Source organism: Macadamia integrifolia, unplaced genomic scaffold (assembly GCF_013358625.1).
Source record: "Macadamia integrifolia cultivar HAES 741 unplaced genomic scaffold, SCU_Mint_v3 scaffold670, whole genome shotgun sequence".
Lineage (NCBI taxonomy): Eukaryota > Viridiplantae > Streptophyta > Magnoliopsida > Proteales > Proteaceae > Macadamia > Macadamia integrifolia.
In genome coordinates, this window is record NW_024870510.1 from 210889 (window position 1) to 219398 (window position 8510).

The 8510-nt window shown below is 47.8% G+C and overlaps 1 pseudogene; it reads left to right on the forward strand.

Moving 5' to 3' along the window:
* The first annotated feature begins 362 nt into the window (after positions 1-362).
* Positions 363-5935, forward strand: LOC122069633 (annotated as a pseudogene).
* Positions 5936-8510: the final 2575 nt, after the last annotated feature.

Sequence of the window (8510 nt, forward strand, 5' to 3'; positions counted from 1 at the left end):
CGTGGTATATGCACGAGAAAATATAATTTTCTGGGGATAATTACGAGAGATCCAATGGTCTAATTTTGACTTGCCATATATCATCAGAATCGTATTTCTAAGTACTATCCATCCGTATGGTCATCTTGACCAAATTCCTTTATATATAAAATTTCAAATTTGGACCTTCTTCTCTCCTGCACAAGGGTTTCCAGGGTTTTCAGATAGGTAGGGAATGTTTTCGGGTTTTCTAGGTCAATCATCATCTCTGTTGATTGGAATTCGAAAGTCACGTCCAATATCCACATTTCATCATAGCCGGAGGAGGGTCACAAAGTTGGGTGTCTACAGATTGACTGTCATATTCTGATGATATTCGACTACAACGCCAGGTCAAGTGGGGGTATCCACTGAGTTTAAGCATATCAATAAGCGGAGGAGAAGAAACTTACGAGGATTCTCTTAGTAATGGTGAGCGAACTTAGAAAAGCCCAGCTTGAGAATCGGGTGGCTTTGTCGTTTAAAATGTATTCTGCAGAAGCATCCTCAACGGCAGACTAGGCCCAAGTCCCATAGAAGGGGGCACTGGATAGGGTGAGAGCCAAGTCATGCTCAAAATTTATCACACCATAAGGCACTATCGGTGAGTCAGGTTGTTTGGGAATGCAGCCCCAATCAGGCGATAAATTTTATCCAAGGGTATATGGGCGAGAGATCGATAGTGAACAAGTACCATGAGGAAAATATGAAAAGGACTTTGAAAAGAGAGTCAAAGAGTGCTTGAAATTGTCGAGAGGGAAGCGGATGGGGGCCAGTGATGCATCTCGATCGGATACAGAATGGTGAACAGTCAGTTCATCGCTTAACTCAGGGCGTGGACCGATGTGGATTACGGTGGGGTCCCAAGCACGGGTTGTCACATTATGCCTGAGGAGATGTCATCACCGTGATCGTGGTAGGCACTATACACCTCCATGGCATGCCTATTAGCAACTACACGCTCCTAGCATCGACGTGTTGGGCCCCCTATTCAACCCATCTTGAAAAACGGACCAAGGATTCTAACATATGTGCGAGTCAATAGGGGAGTAAACCCATAAGGTGTAAGGAAGTTAACTGGTGGGATCCCCTTGTGGGTTGCATCACTGACCGACCTTGATCCCTTGAGAAGGGTTCGAGTGAGAGCAATCCTGTTATAACTGAAAGATGGTGAACTATGCTTGAGCTAGGCAATACCAGAGGAAACTCTGGCGGAGGCCTGTAGCGATACTGAGGTGCAAATTTTTCGTTTTACTTGGGTATAGGGTGAAAGACTAATTGAACCATCTAGTAGCTGGTTCCCTCTAAAGTTTCCCTGAGGGTAGCTGGAGCCCGCGGGTGAGTTCTATCAGGTAAAGTCAAGGACTAGAGGAATCGGGGGTGCAACACCCTTAACCTATTATCAAACTTCAAATAGGTAGGATGGTGTGACTGCTTTATTGAGCTGTGGTACAAAATCTAGAGCTCTAAGTGGGCCATTTTTTATAAGCAGAACTGGCAATGCAAGATGAATCAAAAGTCAGGTTATAACATCGGATTGCATACTAACCTAGAACCCCAGAGGATGTTGGTCAATTAAGACAGTAGGATGCTGGTCATGGAAGTTGAAATCCGCTAAGGAGTGTATAAGAACTCACCTGCCAAATCAACTAGCTCCAAAAATGGATGGCGCTGAAGCATGCAACCTATACCCGACTGTCGGGGCAACTGTCAAGCCTCAATGAGTAGGAGGGCGAGATGGTAGCCATAAAACCTAGGGCATGAGCTAGGGCGGAGTAGCCTTTGGTGCAGATCTTGGTGGTAGTAGCAAATATTCAAATGAGAACTTTGAAGGCCAAAGAGGGAAAAGGTTCTATGTGAACGGCACTTGCACATGGGTTAGTCGATCCTAAGGGACGGGAAGCCAGAAAGGAAATCGGGTTAAAATTCTTGAACTGGGACATGGCAGTTGACGGCAATGTCAGGAAGAGTTATCTTTTCTGTTTAATAGCCTGCCACCCTGGAAATGGCTCAGTTGGAGGTAGGGTCCAGTGGTTGGAAGAGCACCGCACGTTGTGTGGTGTCTAATGCGACCCCAGCGGCCCTTGAAAATTTGAAGGCCTGAGTGCTGACCACACCCGATCATACTCATAACTGCATCAGGTCTGCAAGGTGAATAGCCACTGATTGATGGAACAATGTAGACAAGGGAAGTCAAAAAAAATGGATCCATAACCTCAGGAAAAGGATTGGCTTTGAGGGCTGGGCATAGGGGTCCCAATCCCAAAACCATCGATTGTTAGTGGACTGCTCGAGTTGCTTCCACAGAGAGAGCTGGTCACTCAGTGGCCTTCCCTGTGCATCGAACAATCAACTCAGAATTGGTACGGACAAAGGGAATCCAATTGTTTAATTAAAATCAAAGCATTATGATGGTCCCTGCTGATACTCACATAATGTGATTTCTGCCCAGTGCTCTGAATGTCAAAGTAAAGAAATTCAACCAAGCGCGGGTAAACGACGGGAGTAACTATGGCTCTCTTAAGGTAGCCAAATGCCTCGTCATCTAATTAATGACACACATGAATGGATTAATGAGATTCCCACTATCCTTGTCTACTATCCAACGAAACCACAGCCAAGGGAACATACTTTACAGAATCAGTGGGGAAAAAAGAATGTTGAGCTTGACTCTAGTCTGACTTTTTTAAATGACCTAAGAGGTGTAGGATAAGAGGGAGCTAGAAATGGCACAAGTGAAATACTACTAATTTTAACATTATTTTACTTACTCCGTTAGTCGGAGGCGGGGCTCTACCTCTCCTTTTGGACCCAAAGCCCACCTCAACGGCCCTATCTAGGAGAGTGTTGTAACCCGGCAGTCACTGAGAGGGGGGGTGAATAAGTGAGTCCAATTCCGATCCCCAAAAACCTGTCTGATGTCTGGCCAAGAAAAACCTGATATACCTGTCCCTGTTTGCACACAGTCGTATGCACACTCAGCCTCTCATAGGCACTTCCAAGTATGCACACCCATTCCACATTCCACGCACTTCAATATAAAATGCAAACAACAAGCACCCACAACACAGGGTTTTTACGAGGTTCGGCAATTTGCCTACATCCCCGGAGTAGTGCCTGTAAAGGCTTCGTACCTACTCAATACACTACTTTTAACTGCACCCACAGTCGGGAGCACCCACACCCAATTTTCTCAAGCCGAAGCTGAGATGGCACTCGTAGTGCGGATACAATGTGTAGCACCCACTACACGGGAGCACCCACTCCCGGTGCTTAGCACCCACTAAGCACACAATAAATAATACAATTAAATTGGGCTTATATCAATGCCCTGCAGTCAAGCTCTGCTTAGCATATGCATCCACAACTAGCTAGCATGCTTACAATTCATCCACAACTAACCTAGCATGTATACATTCATCCACAACTAACCCTAGCATACATACATACATGTAATGTAAAATCCAGGGTTAGAGAATCTCACAACCGATTGCCTAGGATGACTGAAAACTTGTACTGGCAAGTTTGGTGCTCACACCTTCTCTCTCCTTGGCTTCTTGCTCTTCAAAGCAAACACATCCTTGCTTTCTTCTCTTCTTCCTTGGCTTTGAGTTAATGTACCATTAACACACTTCAACCACCTCTTTTACCTCCTTTAATGGCCTAAGAACATTTATCATCAAGAATGTATGTTCATTCAAGGACCAACAAAGAGGGGGAAGCTTCTCCTACCAAAACCGTAGCATTATTTCACTCAAAACCCATTTTTCTTGCTTCCATGGTGTAGGGCTTGAAAAAACGAAGAAGCTGCAACTTGGTTCACCCAAATCCGACTTAAAATGAGGGAGATATGACCTTTTGAAGTTGGAGCAATGAGATAGCCTGAAATGGAATCTTCGTAGGGGTGGCGTAGGCTACACCGGCGGCATGCGCAACAGGGGCAAAATCTGACCGTAGATCTCATATAAAGATCTTGTAATCTAAACCGTCGGATTAAACCAATGGACAATAGATCCAAACCGTTAGATTTGAATCTCGATGACATCATCATGACGTAGGCGCTGACATCGTCAGAAGTGTTGTCGACGTATGATTGGTTGATTTTCTGGATTTTAAGGAAGCTTGTCTCCCACTCACAAAAGTGAAAAGGATTATTGACCGTTGGATCCGAATCCTCCATGTTGGCTTTAATATGATTTCATGAGATCATTAAGATTGGAATCTTCTTTATATCTTCTCTACACGCGCGAAACACACTAACATACTTGATAATGTGTAGCGCCAGTGCATCAAGAATTATGTACCTAACCAATCAAATCCGACGCGCAAGCATCTATCTCATCCATATCAGCCCAAAATCTCAGCAGCCTTTGGATGGGCATCAAGCCTACGTGGTCGAATCTTGACCATCCATTTCACTTCCCTTTACTCCTCTTTATTGCAATCAAGCCCCTGCCTCCATATGTTTCAGTGCTTAAAGACCCCTTTCAACTCAGACCTTCAAAATCTTTAAATTACGCAAAAGCCCTTCAAATTTCAAAAATAATTTCCGAAAAATCCACCCATCACCGAGAGCAACTGATGGATTTTCGGTTTGGATTTTCGAACCGACTTTACGGAAACACTTATAACTTTTTCATACAATATCCGATCGAGATGAAACAAAGTGCGTTGGAATCGTAACTGGATTCTCTACGACTTTTCAGAAGACTCAATCATCTGAATCATCAATGTAAAAAGACCAAAATGCCCCTACACCTTTCCAATGACGTATCTTTCTCATACGGAATTGGAACGCGATGAAATCAGAACCGTTGGAAAGATTGTACTTTTGTCGTATTGTTACATGTAGAACACTTCCTTTAAAAAATTCATCTTTAATGCTGAAACTGCCCTCGACTGCCACAAATGCCCTCGATCCTAAATAGGCCAATTTTGCCAGTTTTGACCCAGAAACCCGCACCACCTATTAATGATGTATTAAACCACTCCATGCATACCAAGTTGCTCTGTTATCTCATCGGTGACACTAGACACTACCATGTCATCATTTTCATCCACGTCACCCAAACTGGCCACGTCATCACCGCCACGTGGCCGAGTTACCAACAAGGACAACCATAAAACAACAGAGAGGACATGGTCAGGTGGGGAGTTTGGCTGGGGTGGCACATCTGTTAAAAGATAATGTAGGTGTCCTAAGATGAGCTTAACGAGAACAGAAATCTTGTGTGGAACAAAAGGGTAAAAAATCATTTGATTTTGATTTCCAGTACGAATACGAACTGTGAAAGCGTGGCCTATTGATCCTTTAGACCTTCAAAATTTGAAGCTAGAGGTGTCAAAAAAGTTAACACAGGGATAACTGGCTTGTGACAACCAAGTTTTCATAGCAACATTGCTTTTTGATCCTTCGATGTCAGCTCTTCCTATCATTGCAAAGCAAAATTCGTCAAGTGTTGCATTGTTCACCCACCAATAGGGAAAGGGATCTAGGTTTACACTGTTATGAGGTAAGTTAGTTTTACCCTACTGATGACAGTATCGTGATAGTAATTCGACCTAGTACGAGAGGAACCGTTGATTCACATAATTGGTCATCGCACTTGGTTGAAAAGCTAGTGGCGCAAAGTTACTGTGTGCCAAATTATGAGTGAATGCCTCTAAGTCAAAATCCAAGCTAAAGAAGCGACACATGCCCCTGTTGCCCATTTTTTGACCTATAGTAGGAGGCACGTGTCCTTGGCCAAGCCCCCACAGCGAACGTGTTGCGTGGGCCACCTTGAAGCCTAATTCTTATCAGGTGATGGGTAGAATTCTTTGCATATGACTTAAATAAGCGACGGGGTATTGTAAGTGGCAGAGTGGCCTTGCTGCCATAATCCACTGAGATTCAGCCTGTGTCACAACGATTAGTCCACCTCTCTTTTCCCTTTCCCTTTGCCTTTCCCCTCAAATCTTTATAACCCTACCCCGTACTCCCCAGAGGCTAGACTTGGCTTTGCGTGGCCCTAGGTGTAGCCTAAGTGTGCCTATGCGTGCTTGCTAAACTAATTGTCCCAATGCTTGCCTAAGTATGGCTATGCAATGCACCAAGTGTTGTCTTACGTGTGCTCGCGAATGCCACTAAGTGTTGCCTAAGTGCTATTGAATGCCCTAAGTGTTGCCTAACTGTGCCCATGTATGCCCACAACTATTGCCTAACTGTGCCCCCAAGTGTTGACTAGATGTCCCCATATGTGCACATTGAATGCCCCAAGTATTGCCTAACTGTGCCATGCATGCCCACAACTATTGCCTAAGTGTGCCCCTAAGTGTCCCTATACGTGCTCTTAAATGCCCCAAGTGTCCCTATACGTGCTCTTGAATGCCCCAAGTGTGCCTACGCATGCCCCCAAGTGTTGCCTAAGTGTTGCCTACATGTGCCCATGTGTGCACATTGAATTCCCCAAGTGTTGCCTAAGTGTTGCCTATACGTGCCCATGTGTGCACATTGAATGCCCCAAGTGTCGCCTAAGTGTGTCTACGCGAGCCCCCAAGTGTTGCCTAAGTGTGCTCTTGAATGCCCCAAGTGTGCCTATATATGCCCCTGAATGTGCCTACGCATGCCGCAAGCAAGCAGCACACACATGGATGCAAGCTCCCACGCACATGGATGCGGGCATGGCAGCACCACCCTGCACAAGGTTGCAGGCCACCATACCCTTGGCTATAGGCAAGGCTGCACTATCACGCGCATGGGTGCAGGCTACCGCACACATGGGCCCAAGCATGTATGGCATGGCTGCACTGTTGCGTGCTAGGTGGCAGGCCACCGCACATATGGTTGTGCACATTGATGCAGGCCACCACACTCATGGGTGCAGCCCACCGCTTGCATAAGTGCATCCCACCACGTGCAAGGGTGCAGGCCACAGCGCACAAGGGTGCAAGACACCACGCATATGGCTGTGCACATAGGTGCAGGCCACCGCACATATGGGTGCATGCCATAGCGCAAGGGTGGAGGCCACCCCGCGTATGGGTACAGGCCACCGCACGCATGGCCTTTCACATGGGTGCAAGCCACCGCGCACATGTCTGCAGGACACCACAGGCATGTCTACAGGCCACCACGTGTATGTCCACAGGCCTTCTCACATAAGGGTGTAGGCCACCGCACGTATAGGTGTAGGCCACCGCACGTATAGGTGTAGGCCACCCCGTGCATAGGTGCAGGCCACCCAACGCATGACTGCAGGCCACTGCATATATGGGTGCAGGCCACTGTACATATGGGTGTAGGCCACCACGCTCATGGCAGTAGAACACCCCATGCATGGCTACAGGCCACCATGGACATGGCTGTGCGCATAGGTGCAAGCTAAAGCATGCATGGGTGCATGCCAACGAGCATATGGGTGCAGGCCACCACGCGTATGGGTGCATGGTACCGAGCGCAAGGGTGCAGGCCACTGGCGCATGGCTGTAGGCCACTGCGAGCATGTCTGTGGGCCACCCCGCACATGGCTACAGGCCATCGTGTGCATGGGTGCAGGCCACCATGCATATAGGTGCGAGCCACTATGTGCATCATTGTAGGCCACCGCGTGTATGGTTGCAAGCCACAGTGCGCATGGGTACAAGCCACCTTGCATATTGTTGCAGGCCAACGCATGCATGGGTGCAGGTCATCGTGCACATAGCTGTGCACACGGGTGCAGGCCACTACGTATATAACTGTGCACATAAGTGCAGGCCACCGCACGGATGGGTGTAGGCCACCGCGCAAATGGGTATAGGCCATCGCGCGCATGGCTGCAAGCCAACATACGCATGGTTGCAAGCCAACATGTGCATGGTTTCAAGCCAAAGCACGCATAGGTGCAAGCCACCCTACGCATAGGTGGAGGCCACCCTACGCATGGGAGGAGGCCACCCCGCGTATAGGTGCAGGCCAGTGCACTCATGGTTGTAGGCAAGCATAAGCATGGTTGCAAGCCACCCTGACATGGGTGCAGGCCACCGCACACATGCGTGTAAGCTATCGCACACATGGCTACAGCCACCACATGCTAGCTACAGGCCGTAGCACGCATGGTTGTAGTCCACCAACACGCATAGGTACAGTCGCTCGCACACATGATTGTGCACATTGCTGCAGGGCATCACTCGTATGGCTACTGGCCACCACGCACATGGATACAGGCCACCACGTGCATGCCTGTAGGCCACTGTGCACATGGGTGCAAGCCACAGTGAGCATTGGTGCAAGCCAACGAGTGCATAGGTTAAGGCCATCGCATGCATACGTGCAGGCCACAGCACGCATGGATGCAAGCCACCACGCACATGGCCAAACGCATGGCTGCATTTCCACATGAATGTCTGCGGGCATGGCTGCACATGTGTGTGGTTGTGGCCCCAATGGCCCATGCATTAGAGGGTCATTTGTTGCCTTCAGCTGCACATGAGGCACCCACTACTGCACACATCAAGGCCATGCCCGCACA